At 47.1% G+C, this 14,230-nt stretch overlaps 1 long non-coding RNA gene across 1 annotated transcript; it reads left to right on the top strand.

Annotated features, from left to right (window-relative positions):
* Positions 1-2,599: 2,599 nt before the first annotated feature.
* Positions 2,600-13,576, top strand: LOC103666573. Its single transcript, XR_569550.2, has 5 exons — positions 2,600-3,271; positions 3,852-4,125; positions 5,706-5,900; positions 9,139-9,407; positions 13,284-13,576. It is a non-coding gene; the product is annotated as an uncharacterized LOC103666573 (long non-coding RNA).
* Positions 13,577-14,230: the final 654 nt, after the last annotated feature.

The raw sequence follows: 14,230 nt of genomic DNA, 5'->3' as shown, positions 1-14,230 counted from the left end.
CGAAGTCTATTAAAATTTTTTTTTAAATATTCAAAAGTGTACAGAAGGTAAATGGATTATATTAATGGATTTTCACAGAGCAAATACTGTAGTATCACCAACTGAAGAATAAGCTTACTGTAGAAGATTCAGTATAGAATAAGTGACTGACTACAGTAGATGTTTGAAGCTCTTGGTGTGGCACTCTGTCTGGTTTGCCTGAAACAATGGAGCGTCCTGTCTAGGTGGGCTTCCACTTTAGTTGGGAACACCGGGGATTTCCATTACCATATTTTTTCAGCTCTAAGATGCTTTTCTAAGATAGATAGAGCATCTCTAATATACCTAATATATCACGTGTACATATGTCATAGAAGAGCATCTCTAAAAATATAGTGTAGACACTAGGTCTCTAATATATACATAACATATAGTAGCATCTGTAAAATCAGGATACATCTCACCATTAATGGGATTTTATAATTGGCAATCTTTCTTTTTCTTAGTGGTCCATAAAATTTATGAGATCTTGAAATTCAACAAAATGTGGTAGCTGCTTCCATATTGTCTCTTAGGAGGGTACTTTCGGAGAGAAAGAGAGCTATTTCAAGGTCTAGGAGATGAGGGGCTTTGCTCGGCCCTTAACGAGGTGTCGATTTGGGCCATGTCCATTCGTTTTTCTGATCCCTGCTTTCATCACCACTAGTTAAAAGAGTCCTAGCTCAACAGCCGAGTGCAGGCCACTTGGTAGAATAGGGCAGGGAAGGTGCCAGAGAAATACAGATGAAATTGAATTGCTCTCTCTTTTCTCCCTGTGAAGCACCTGGGCTGTTTCCAAATAGACAATGCAGCCTAGTAATTGTCAGCAAGAAAGGGCCTCGCTCGCCAAGCTGAGTGAGGAAATAGCAGAATCGCAGGGCTCAGGGGATGCGATCACACATTTTATATATTTGGCACCACCTTGGACTTTCATATGAATAGAAATAAAAGACTTTTTAGTTTTCAAAAATAAAATGTTTCAGATGTGATCTGCCTCTGAATTATACTTAGAAATCAGGGGGACTCGCTCAGTCTCCAAGGCACCCTCCAACTCCCCATCTGCCTCTCACCCCCGTGCCTTCCCAGCACCCCCTGAGCTCCACGCCACCCCCAGGCCCGCGGGCATCGTTCCTATGCGCCCCCTTCTCCAGGCAGCTTCCCAGGCTCCAGTCTCTGCGTGCAAGTCTCCACTCGGCCAGCTGTGCCACCAAAAGCCCCTTGGAGCGAGGACTCCAGCCCTCCAGCCCCTCCCCAGCAAGCCTGTGAATAATACTCCAAATGTCTTAGCTAATAGCACGAGCCTGTAAGCCTCCTCGAGGACCGGTTATGTAACTCTGGATTTTGTTCCCTGTAGTTGTGATTTGTGAGCAAGTGAACAACCCCAGAAAGGCTGCTCATCTTTGCTGCTTGTCCGGATGAGGCTGTTAACAGCAAAGGGCACTGTAGGATTTGTTCATAATCCCGTGGTTTGACGTGCTGATGAGTCCTTCAAATTCCCTCCACCAGGCGCGAGTCCAGCCTTTAGTCTTGCCTCAGTCATTCAATTAAATGGCCGCGGTATCTGTGAAAGTCAACCACTTCACCCCCTAAACCCTCACAGCTGGCTCCGTGGCACGGCACTGTTGATGACGTCACTGAGCATCTGTCTCCTGACACTTCTGGCCAGAAATGAAGATGAGTAAGATAATGAATAAGCAGCAGAAGGGGAAATTTAGGGCAATTTTTAAATTAAATAATTTCTGTTTTGCTGACTTGCCCACATGTCGTGGGATAGAGAAATTCATACAAGATTTCAACTACTGGTGACGTGAAAGCCTACTGTTTGCTTTCTAATCAAGCCTGGAGAATAGATGTTCAGATCTGCCTTCTTCAGCTTACCGTTATTTATTACTTTATAAATCCTACACTGGTTGGCATCTTGGTCTGGGAAGATAATAGATACCGAGGAAAGCCAATTACTCCTGCTTGCAGATCTCCCGCCCTCCAGTCCTTGAGAGTTTCAGCTGAATACAAAAATGACCACTCATTTCTCCCTAAGTCCCTTCGTTTTTCTGCATTACCTATCCGTAATTACTCCTTTAGATTTAGAGGATTACAGGGATTGAGATACACAGGTCATGGTATTTATGAGTTCACAACCGAAAGTGATTTGGTAACAGCATTGAATAAACAAGCCGAGCACTGACTCCCAGAACTGGCTCTCAGAATTCCTTCTACCGTGCCTGCTACCGAGTAGAATACAAAGGAATTACTTTTGAGCAAAATGGTGGTGTGAGGAAAAGGCATTTTTATGTTTCCTCTCAAATTTCGATTTAAATGACCAGTAAAATATAGAAATATGTATATATATATTTAAAGATTTATTTATTTATTTTAGAGACCGAGAGAGAGCACAAGGGGGAGACGGAGAGAGAGAATCCCAAGCAGACTCTGCACTGAGCACAGAGCCCCACTTGGGGTTCGATCCCACAACACTTAGATCGTGACCTGAGCGGAAACCAAGAGTCCGACGCTTAACTGACTGAGCCACCAGGTGCCCCAGAAATCTATTTTTTAGATAGCTGAAGGCTAGAGACAAAAATCACCCTTAGCTTGTAGATTCCGGGTGGAGGGATGCTGTCATAGCCGTCTCTTTTAGAGAAAGCGGAGCTGGAAGTGGGTGTGGAGCCCGGGAAGAGCCCCTCGGACAAGCGATTAACTCGGGAACTGAAGGCAGCAGCAGGCTCTGGGGCTCCCAACGCCCACCTGCCTTTTCCCACGGGGAGGGTTTGGGTTCCACCAGTAAACCCATCGTTCCTCTGTTCGTTCCCATTCCACAGGGACTGGAAGGTAATGAGCTGAAGCTAAACTTGGCTCCCCACCCTGGAAGTCTAGGAGGAGCACAGGGTCGAGGACTTCTCTCCAGGGAGCTGGTGTTGCCGGGAATGTTCACTAAGTGAGAATCTATGATTTCTGTTCCCTGTCCTCACCCCAGGCCCTTAGACTGTGACAGTGGTTTGTGTCTGTGGACTTTTCCTTAAAGGGTGTGGACTGGGACCAAAAACATCCATCCTACTTCTTGCCTGAGTCAAAACTTCACAGAGATGAGTGCACGGAAATATACGATGTGTGCAGCACTGAGGTTCCCGTGAAATGGACTGCTCAAAAATAATGCGATCCTATTGGCTTCTTCTGAAATAGATTTTCTGCCTGATTGAGAAGGAAATTCTGACTCCTAACAAAACCACGAGTCCATCACACGTGTGACTTTATGGTAAGTCTTTTTGACGTGAGGGTTTGGAACAGGAAGGATGACATGGAGATGGTGAAATAAATATTGAAAACCCAAAGATGGTTAGGTGAAGACACAGGGAAAAAGTTGCTAATCAATAATTGTAAATAATGGGGGGGGGATCAAGTTAGTCTTTCATCCCTGATGTGAGAATGAGAAACGACAGAAAGATGAGGGGAAAACACTTTCCCAAACTCAGTTCATATAGCAGAATATGAAAAGCAAGAAGAGAATGGATATCTTTAAAAAAACAACTGCCAAATGTATGATAATTAATACAATTGAACATATCAGTCTGACAGTGCAAATGGATTACATTTCTATTCATGTAACTTGAAAAACTTTCAGGTTGGTTTAAAACAGAAACAAAATGCAAATCCCATAACGTATTGTCCGCAAAGAATACACCTAAAATAAGGAAACTGAGTCGTTGAACACATACAAGTATGAGGTTTATTAGACGGACACGGGGCCTGATAGTAATAAGCACGCGCCCAGTCTTTATATTTCTGTTCATTCACGTTCACTTTTTCGTCCTTGTCTGGGCCTCGCCGTTTCCTAGGCACTGATGCTGTGACGCAGGAAGACAAAGTTCACGCTCTGACTGCACGCGCCCTGTTCACCTGAACTAAGCAAATAGTGACAGAGCGTAAAGTCACATAATGGTCACGGCAACAGAGGAAAGTAAGGCCGACACAGACAGCAGCGTGGGAGGGGACGTTCTCAGAGGAAGGGACACCTGTTCAAGGACCTGCATGAAATGAAGAGAGCTGGTGGTCTCAGCAGTGGTCCTCGACGGGAGGTCCATGAAATGTTGGCTTCCAGGGAGGGATAAGGTAAGGAGACTGTCCCAGAAGGCAAACCAGCCTCATGGCCAAGCACAGTCTTCAGGCCGGCTGGCATTTTCTTTCTTATTGCAAGGCCGTGCGTGGAAGGGAGCCGTTGTCAGTTTGCCGTCTGGCTCGCCGTCTCTGACTTTTACCGTGTGGTACTTTGAGTGACCCTGGGAGACAGAGGGGACAAAGGACAAAGGCCCGAGGCAAAGTAGCCCCGAGGAGCAGGCAAAGCTGAGTGTGTGTACGTGGCTGACGTACACCAAACAATTAAATAGTTGTTTGACTTCAGTAATTACATTTTAATTATTTAAATGATCAATAATATTCCTTTCATAGATATTAACATTCAGGCTCTGTGAGGATCTCTGTCTCAAACTCATGACTTGTATGAATATATATAATTCTCACCTAGAACTCCACTTGACGTCTAACGAGCCCATAAAGCGTGACATCCCCCAAACCCCAGCTCTGAGTCCAGCCCCTTGGGTTCTGCCCTCTTGGACTGTATCAGGGCAGACCACCCTCTTCCATGGCAGAGATGCTTCAGTTGGGTCCCTAGATGTCTTCCCTGCTTGTCCCGCTCTTCTCTCCCAGTCTCTTCTCCACTTGGGCTGCAGGGCATTATTCCGTTGAAATGTTCTATGAAGTGTTAGATCACCGCAGTTCGGCTCAAACTCCTTGTTGGTCTTGCATGTCATTCAGAGTAAAGACCAAAGTCCTCACACTGGCTTGCACAGTCTGCGTGGTCTGGAACACCCTATTTCCCTAATTTGACCTCCTGCCCCTTGCTTACTGGGTTCTAGCCACACTGGCCTCGTGGCTATTCTTTGAACACCCCAGACACACCCCAGAAACACATCTCGGGGCTTCGCACTGTTAGCTCTCTCCATCCTTCCTTCTCAGTCTATCTCAGTTTGACTGTCATGCGTACTCATTCAACTCATTCCCAAGCCAGGGTACCCTTCTCACCTGCCTTGCTGTATTTGTCTCATGTCGTTTTATGTTTATTCTTTCCTTCTCTTTCAGCCGCTCCCCCAGTCGCGTAGCGCCGTAAGAGTTTGCTGCTTCTGTTTTACCAGTAGCACCAACGTTGCGCTCTCTATGTCGATACGTACAGATTTAATAGGCGAATACAAGAAAAAAACGTATTTAAGAGAAAATACTAGGGGTAGAATATGAAATGTAGCTTTCCTTTCAAAAAATAAATCCGGACCTGGGTAAGGAGAAACTCTATTCACAAGGACCATTGCAATAGGAAGAAGGCATCTGAAAGTCAGGCGGAAAGGGCTTTTCTTTTATAGTGACGGCTGGAGAAATGTGGATGTTCAGGGGTGGGGTGGGCGAGCAGCGGTGTGAATAGACAGCTTGGGCAGGAAAAGGCCACTAAGGGGAGGATGTTTTGCATTTCAGTGCTCACAAAAGCTTGCTAAAGCTTAAGGGGAGCCAAAGTCCTGCGGAAGGGGGAAGGAGGGAAGCCTGATAAAGTTTAATTAAGTTAGTGGGCACTTTTCCAGACTGCAAACAGCCATTTCCCAGAACACAAAGGGTGGGGGGATTTCTTGCCCTTCTCTGTTTTCCAGAAGCCCAGAGTCCTGTGAAGTTCCACTTTTTAGCCCATGGAGTTTGGTTCCAGGGAGGTTGTACGCCAACTTCAGGACCGGAGAATGACAGCGGTAGGACCATCCCTGAGCTAGCGGCCTCCTCCCCAACATGGCGCCCGGAAGGAACCTGAGGTGAGGGCCTTCCCTGACATTCTGCTCGCGGATCTGCCAACGGTAAGTGCCATCCTGCCTCCTCCACCGTCGTGACTCTCACTCCGCCACCTTTTCCGGGGTCACTGAAAGAGAGAGTAAAGGCGATTCAGCGGGAAGAGTCAGAACATGGATAATTGAATTCATTGCTCTGTCAGACGGTGTCATGTGGGATCGCTCAAGCTACAGCAGGGATGGCGTGAGTTATCGATCATGCACTACACCCAAGACCGCTGCAGTGCTAGTCGGCATTGCTAGAAACCTAGTCGGCACCAACTCACGGGATTCTGTAGATCCTATGAAGTACATAAGTCTTGTGTTTTTGAAAGCGTTGCTTTGCGTGAACAAACCACCTCAGGTTCTGACCATCTGTTTTAGAGGAGAAGGACTTTGGGAAATACTAGGAATGTATTGGTCTCAGCTGGAAAAGGGTTAACGTTTGAAGCATGGAGGTAGCAGAGTAGCCTTCTCAAGGCCACACCCAGCCGTGCAGGCGACATTGGAGCTGTGTTCGCAGAAAAGCGTCTGGGGCCCCAGTGCTAACGCGCATCCTCGCCCAGGCCTCCCCGTGATAACTCTGAAATATGAGGGCAGGTCGGGTGGTCCCAGAGACGAAGGGTTAAACTGAACCGGTCTACTCCCCTGACACTTGGAAACGTTTTTCAACAAGCAGTAAAAATAGTACCTTACACTTGTCTGGAATTTATACTTTACGAAGTGCTTTTAAATATACCATGTCATTAAATTTCACAACAATTTGGCAAGAAAGAAATTATCGTCTCCATTTTGTTGATGAGTAATAAGAGCTGTTATCTATTTCACACTTACTTCTTGCCAGGCACTATGCTAAGCACTCATTTAATCCTCACAACGATCTTATGACGTGTGTGCTATTATTACCCCGCTAATACACAGATTGAAAGTCAGGCTCGGCAAAGTTAAGGGATTTGCCTACGGTCAGGGGAATCGTAGGTGGCAGAGTAGAGATCTGAGTTCACGTTTTCCTAACTTGCGGTGCTCTAAGCCGGTGGCCTTCACCCCATTTTGGCCACAGAATTTTAGAATTATCGGTGTACCACTGTACTGCCGTGTGCATTGAAACATATACAGAAATAGAAACGTAGAGACAGAAGACCGTAAAAGGAAAATGCAAGTAGAAGCCCAGATTGTTTCTCCTCACACGCTAGTGGAGTACCTATACGTGACCTCAGTCAGCGCACTCTTCTAGGCCAGTGCCCGGCCTGAGCCTGAGGATGGAGAAACGAGGCTCGCCGTGTGCTCCTGGTCACTGGCCCACAGTCCCACGGTCAGCGCAAAATCTGGTAGCGTCCCGAGCTCTGCCTTGTATCTCAGGGCCTTTGTCGTCATCGTATCCCACTGCCTCTCAGTCTGCCTCTGGCGATGGTCACAGTCACAGTCTTGCGCTTGGCCAGCCGCCTACGGCCCCAGCCTGGGCACAGAGACCTACCGCTGTCACAGCAGCTCCCTCCCCAGCCTCTGGGAGGGGTGACAGATGTTGGCACTCCAGCTGTTGTCATCATTCGAATGAATCAGGCCGAAGCCCTCCCTAAGGCCAATTTCGCTGGGCAGAAGACCTTTCCTGCTTTCACTGGACAGTTGCTAACCTCTCCCCTGCTGGATGCCGTGGAGGGCTGCCTGTTGAGCGGGTCCAACACAGATTTATGTATTTGTTTTTGCGGCTAGAGTTTGCATTTGACTGTACTCTTTTTGGGGGGGGTGAGCACTCCCAAATTTCATGTCCATCGCTTCACTTGCGTGCTCTGGCCAAGTTCCAGCGATCCTGTGAGTTCGCGTTCATAAGAGCAACACTGACTGTGGCTCTAGGCATTCATATGTTCAAAGAAACCAAATGTGACTGTGCTTAAGGGGCAGGTGTCCTCAGCACATAGCGTTCTTTGCTGGAGCCGTCGGGGCAAGGTGGCGGAGTGGAGAAGCCCCTGGGCTGGGGACAGGCACCTGGCATCGGGTCGCTCCCAGAAGCGTGTCTGAGCGTGAACCATCTGTGTCTCCACCAAGCGTGATCGGCCAGGAGCCCCCCAGAGACTGCCACACAGACACAGGCGGAGATGGCAGTCCTCAGGGTTGGCGCTCCGGAAGGCCACCAAGGGGAGCTATCGCCCTATCCAGCTTCTCATTGCGCGGCCTCCAAACCTTTCCCTTCAGGGGTCATTTAAAACCCTCCCAGCTCTAGCCGTCTGTTTCTCAGTTTTTGCTCCCCACAGAGAGTCCAAAGCAGATGATAACAGAAGTAGCGTCATCATTTCGTTTGCTTCGAGGAGTAGTTTACTGAGCAGAGGAGGGGCACGGCGGCAAGCTCTTGACTTGACGGCCAAGCGCAAGGCCGCGGGCCGGATGGCCAGGCGAGGAGCCGGCAGGGTCCCCCGCTCCAGGAGCGGCAGGCGGTCTGGGAGAGGAGGAGCGCGCTCGGCTGCTTTCAGGGCGGTCTGGAGTTCGCTGGCAGCGGTTCAGCCGCAGCCCCGTCCAAGCTCATACCAAGCGGGCCGTTTCTTAACTTCCTTTATCTCAGCCGCGGCCACGAGCCTGAGAGGTCAGGTGGCCAGACCCTGCCCGCTAGGATAACAGTAAATTCCTGGGGGGCCCTGGGGTAACACTGGCGTCTCGGGGTAACCAGACCGCTGCCCTCCCCCGGCCCTCCTCGGGGCTTTATGCTTGCATCCTGTCGGGAGATGTGTCAGGGCTCCTTTAGCAATGCGCCCCTAATCGGACAGCAGTGACAATGACGCATGCTTGGCTCCTTCAGGCGCTCTCTGAGGGAAGTGGCTGGAGGCCCTAAGGAGCCGGCCTGCCTGCTGGGCGCAGAGAGGGAGTTTTCCCATTTACTCCTTAAGCATCCAGCTCCAGCCATCTGCTGTCTTCCTCACTGACCCTTGGGAAATGTGATCAGTCCTGCTGTAGCTCATCCCGTGGGCCGAACCCACGCCAGAGGGATGAGAAACACCAAGTGTATGTGCCCCCTCTGACCACCTATGCACACGAGCCCCGCACCGCAGGCTTTGGTTCCCCCGCTGCGCCCTGACGACGATAGCTTTATATGTTTCTGTGCGTGTGGTCTGCCTCCCCTGCTAAGGCTACCTGCCCGATGGCAGGGGCCTGGTCTGGCCGCCCGCGGTTGGGCCCCCAGCTCACACAGCCCCGCCTGGCCCCATAACTGTTGGTTGGTTGAATGAGTGCGCAAAGGAACAAACAGATGAGTGTCTCGCTCTGTGATTATGTTGCACAGGCGCTAATTCTTACCGTCGAGCGGGGATATTTAAGGAAACCAAAGATCGTCTCCTGTCATCACGATCCTTCATTCACTTCCCTAAGTTGCACGTCTACAGACGTGGTCTACAGAACCGTGTGGGCCGCTCACTGGAGTTGTCTGAGGACCCCGACTTCATAGAATGACCTTCGCCATGTTCCAGATGTCGAGGCTCGCCCAGAAGAGGCAATTTTATCTGTTCGACATGAACGCGTCTGGATGGAGGGCAATTGCGACAGCGAAAAATGGTGGGTTTGCTCATCTAGTTGCTACGTGCACATGTCTGTTTCTCTCTCGTTTCTACTAACTCTGAATTCTAGATTTCAGTATAAATACGAATATTGGGATAGATGTGTCTACCTTATCGCCTCTGCTGACTCGGTTGTTCTGTTACCGCATCACTTCAGCGCGCGCACCCGCCATGACTGCCACCCCCCTCCCAGCCGCTCTCTACGTCAGGCCCTTCCTAAGGCCACGCAATTCCAGGTCTTCTTCTCCCATTGAAATTAGGAAGGAGATTACCCTCCCTTCCTTTTTCTTTGAGCACTTACTTCAGAAAACTTCTAATTATGAGTACTTAATCTTCTCTGAAATGTATGTAAATCCTTTTGAGGATGAGATTGGGCTTCTGTCAGTTTTGGGACCAGGAATGTCTTTCTCAAGGACCAGGGAGTCATCTCTTGGGAATGTGAACATGGGAGGAGCGAGGGCCTCCGTCTCCTAGGTTCTGTGGCAGGTTAGAAGCCTAACCACAGTGGGTTCCTTGCTCCGAGTTTCCAGTCTCTGTTCCACCACCACGATGTGAGAAGCTTGTTTTTCCTTTGGAGAAAGCCGATTACCCCAACACCAACTACAGTTTGGATGAACTCTGGATGACGAATGGTGGGGGCCAGTCGTCATACTTGAGGACTAGCTGTTTATCTCGAGAACATGTATGTAACAGGTTGTTTCTGCTTAACTGCGTACAAGGGTGCGGTTCCTTTCTGTCTTTGCAATCTCTGAGCAGGGGGCCTGTGGGGCTCCTCACATTCTGGCTTCATGCTTATTCAGTAACAAAGGTGCTTTCTTTCTCTACTGTCTTTGTAAAGAGGACTTCTGCTTTGGGCGAAGATTTTGTTTTTATTCACTTTTCTCTCTCTCGTGGCTACCTGCCTGATTTTCCTTTTGCTCGTTCAAATTCCTTTGAGAAAGACTGTTATTGGCCAGCTCTGCTTTTTGGATCACAGTGGCCGATGTATGAACTGGCTGCCAAAGGGTAAAGCACCCTCCCTTCCTCCAACTGGGGGGCCGGGGTGAAGCCAGGTCTTCGTCCTCCTCATTGTATGAGGTCTACTCCATAGTGGGGATTGTGTTCGGGATGGATTCTATTGTGGTTGTGTGTCAGCAAATATTTCTGACATGAACACGTGCCTATTGACCTATCATGTGAGACTCAAGTTGGGAATTAGAATTTAAACTTGGGACAAGCTTACCTAGTTTCTCACAGAGAAAGAAATCTAACTCAGCTCTAGAACTCACAGCCTTGGGGAGCCATCTTGTCACCTAAGACACTACTGACAAAGAAGACCATGAGGAGTGGGGGTGCATATGACCCCATTTGGGAAATCATTCAGGGAGCCCATCCTTCGGGCGGCAACAGCAGCATTTTCATAGGACACTGAGGATGATAGTCACAAGGAAAGAAAAGATGTAGATTACAACAGAGAAAAGAATGGAAAATGGGAGAAAACACTAAGTGCAATATGGTGACAAAAGAGGAGGACATGAGACCCAGAAGAGCCCCATTCCTCCAGAAGAGGAATGAGCAAAAGTGGCAGAAAATGAGGTCCTAAATTCCAGGTGATGGGATGGGAGGAGGGAGCTGTTGCCTGGGTCAAATCACCTGCAGTGATTTTAAGTCTATGGATAAAAGTTTAAGTAGAATCATGTTTCTTTAGCAAAGAACTCTGTGACTCGCTCTTTCCATGGCCCAGGTCTGGGGTTTTGGCTGCACCGCTCAGCTGGGACCCCCGTGCCCTGTGAGACCTCCATCTCGGGAGGGACCTCATGCCATTTCATAAAATTACTTTTGTCTTTAGGATGGAGGTTTATGGGTTCTCTGCACGGTCGGGAAATCATGCCGTCTGGACTGTGGAGAGTCTCGATCACCTCTTCCAAATGAGTTTGTTCTTCCTCTGTTGGGACTTTTAATCAGCGCAGTTCGCCGGGCGTAGGGCTGTTTATCCAGAAAGTGGAACGCCTCCAGGCTTTGCAGACGGCCGTCTCCCGAGGGCATATCATTCCTTACCTCGTCCTCACAAAGGGAATGGTGGAGAAAGGAAACAAACACGCAGGAGACTTTACCAGGTTCAGGCCCTTAGGTGAAGTGCTTTGTTTGGAATGGTGCATTGTATTTGATGTAGATACCATTTCATTTATTTACTGGCTGTTTGTTTGTTGAAGCATAGTTGCCACGCAATCTTGTATTAGTTTCTGTTCTGCAACACGGTGATTCGCCAATTCTTTTTTTTTTTTTTTTCATTTATTTGAGAGAGAGAGTGAGAGAGAGCATGAGCAGTGGAGGGGGAATGGGGTAGGGCAGAGGGAGAAGCAGCCTCCCGGCTGTGCTGGATCCCAGGACCTGAGCTGAAGGCAAGACGCTTATCCCACTGCACCCAGACGCCCCACAGTGATTTGCCAATTCTCTGTATTACTTGGTGTCACCACCATACGTGTAGTCATGATCTGTCACCATACAACTCTGTTACATTATTTATAGATGCCATCCTTAAAAGGGAAACTGACACCCAAAAAGACTGAGTAATTTGCCCAGGGGCTACACTGTGTGAAGTGATGGGACTTGGATTTGAATCCAGCTCTGACTCCAAATGTTTGCTGGTTGCAGGACACCTGATCAATACTCATTAGCCTCCAATTAGCCCTGGGGTAGAGACAACATACATGTCTTCTGTAAGTTGCTGCCACGGTGAGACTATCATACCGTGGCCTGACCATGGGGACAGGGATTTTGTTTTGTTGACTGCTGTGTGCCCCACACCAGTAGCAGTCTCTAACACACACTAAGTGCACGGCAAATACTTGGACTTACCTGTGATTGAATGAATCTTTGTACTGTTAGCAAAGCATCAAGGACATAGCCCCGTTCGATACGTATTTGTAGAAATAAACTGTAGTTTGCCATCCTACATCGTGAGCATTTCAACAGAGATTTTCTATTTTCCAGCTAATGACCCCACCATCTCTAGTCTCTATTTTTCCGAATGAGTTCTACTTTTATGATTTTGTCTTACTATGTGAGCCCAATTATTGGTGTCAATCATGAGAAATCATCTAAATGGAATTTATTTTCTTTGATGTTTACAAGGAAACAAAATAGTATTCCAGATGGAAAGAAATGTATCTAGTTCCCTGAAAACTGATGCCTAATAGCCTAAAATGGTCGGTTTGGAGATAACAGGTAAACTGCAGTCATTCTGCCGAGAAAGGCAACCTGCCTCCTACAGACCGTTAGGGCAAAAGCAGTAAGATCTGTTCATCCCTTGAATCGGACTGCCAGTTACTCTTAGGTTATTCTTCCTCGAACTTGTTTTTCAGTCCTAATCAAATCCAAAATTCAGTTGAGGGGTACTGAAAAGTCCTTCATGAACAGTGTAAAAAGTATATATTTCAGGGGTGCCTGGGTGGCTCAGTTGGTTATGTGTCTGCCTTAGGCTCAGGTCATAATCCAGGGTTCCCACTCAGTGGGGAGTCTGCTTCTCCCTCTTCCTCTGCCCCTCCCCCATGCGTGTATGCTCTCTCCCTCTCTCTCTCAAATAAGTAAATAAAATCTTAAAAAAAAGTATATATTTCATTAGGATTAGAAAGTAAAGCTATGTTTTAGGAACCAGTGTAAATAATGACAAATATCTGAATCATATTGTGCACTTATTAGCATAACAACTTCCAAAGTTATGTGATGATTCAGAGACCTGAATCTGGATTTCCATTCTGTCACTTTCTAGCTGTTTGACCTTGAGTATATTGCTTAACTGTTCTGAGTTTCATTCAGTTGTTGATCTTTAAAATGAAGAAATTAATGCTTTCTCTTCTGACTTAAAAGATTTTTTTTCTCTATTTTTTTAAAGTAGGCTCCATGTCCAGTGTGGAGCCCAACACAGGGCTTGAACTCACGACCCTGAGATCAAGACCTGAGCTGAGATCAAGAGTCAAACTTTAAACCAACTGAGCCACCCAGGTACCCCCAAAGATTTTCTTAACAAGAAATAAGAATTGTGAAAATGCCATTTAAGCTATAAAAAGATATAAACTATCATTTATATAATCCAACAAACAGGCCTCGTTTATTATTGTTTATGTGTGTATCTGTGTGATGATAAGTCCTATGTGCTCTACATTAAAAAAAATACCTATGACCAGATAAAATGAACCAAAATATCCTCCTGTTCCTATTATTTTTAGCTCCAGAGGTGTGTCAAGATGGCGGAAAGCCACCTGAAAGCTAATTAGGTTTCAGCAGTTGTTGAACAGGCTGTGTTAAACAGGCTTGGGGTAAAACTTGAGTTAATGATACTGCTAGACACTGGATTTTTTTAAGATTTTGCATGTAAGTATTTGTGTTTCTTTGGTTTATTTTACTTAGCATAATGCTTTCCAGATTCATCCATATTGATGCAGATGGCAAGACCCTCTTTTTTGTGGCTGAATAATAGTCCATTATTATATCCCATTTTCTCATCCATTGATCCATGGACCGACACTTAGGTTGTTCTCATATCTTGGCTATTATGGATGATGCTTCCATGAACATGGATGTACGGATACCTCTCTGAGATACTGATTTCAGTTCCTTTGGGTATATACCCAGAAGTGGGATTGCCAGATTACATGGTAGTTCAAGTTTTAATTTTTTGAGAAGACGCTACACTGTTTTTCATAGTGGTACAAATTATAGAGGTACAGTTATAAGAAGAGTAAGCGCTGAGGGTCTAACGTGCAGCATGGTGACTACAGTTAATAATGTGGTACTGCATACTTCAAAGTTGTTGAGAGTAGATTTCAAGCATTCTTAGCA

Source organism: Ursus maritimus, unplaced genomic scaffold, assembly GCF_017311325.1.
Source record: "Ursus maritimus isolate PB19 unplaced genomic scaffold, ASM1731132v1 scaffold_2, whole genome shotgun sequence".
In the NCBI taxonomy this organism is placed as follows: Eukaryota; Metazoa; Chordata; class Mammalia; order Carnivora; family Ursidae; genus Ursus; species Ursus maritimus.
The sequence above is the reverse complement of the archived record's forward strand: the minus strand, read 5'-3'. Positions and strand labels throughout refer to the sequence as shown.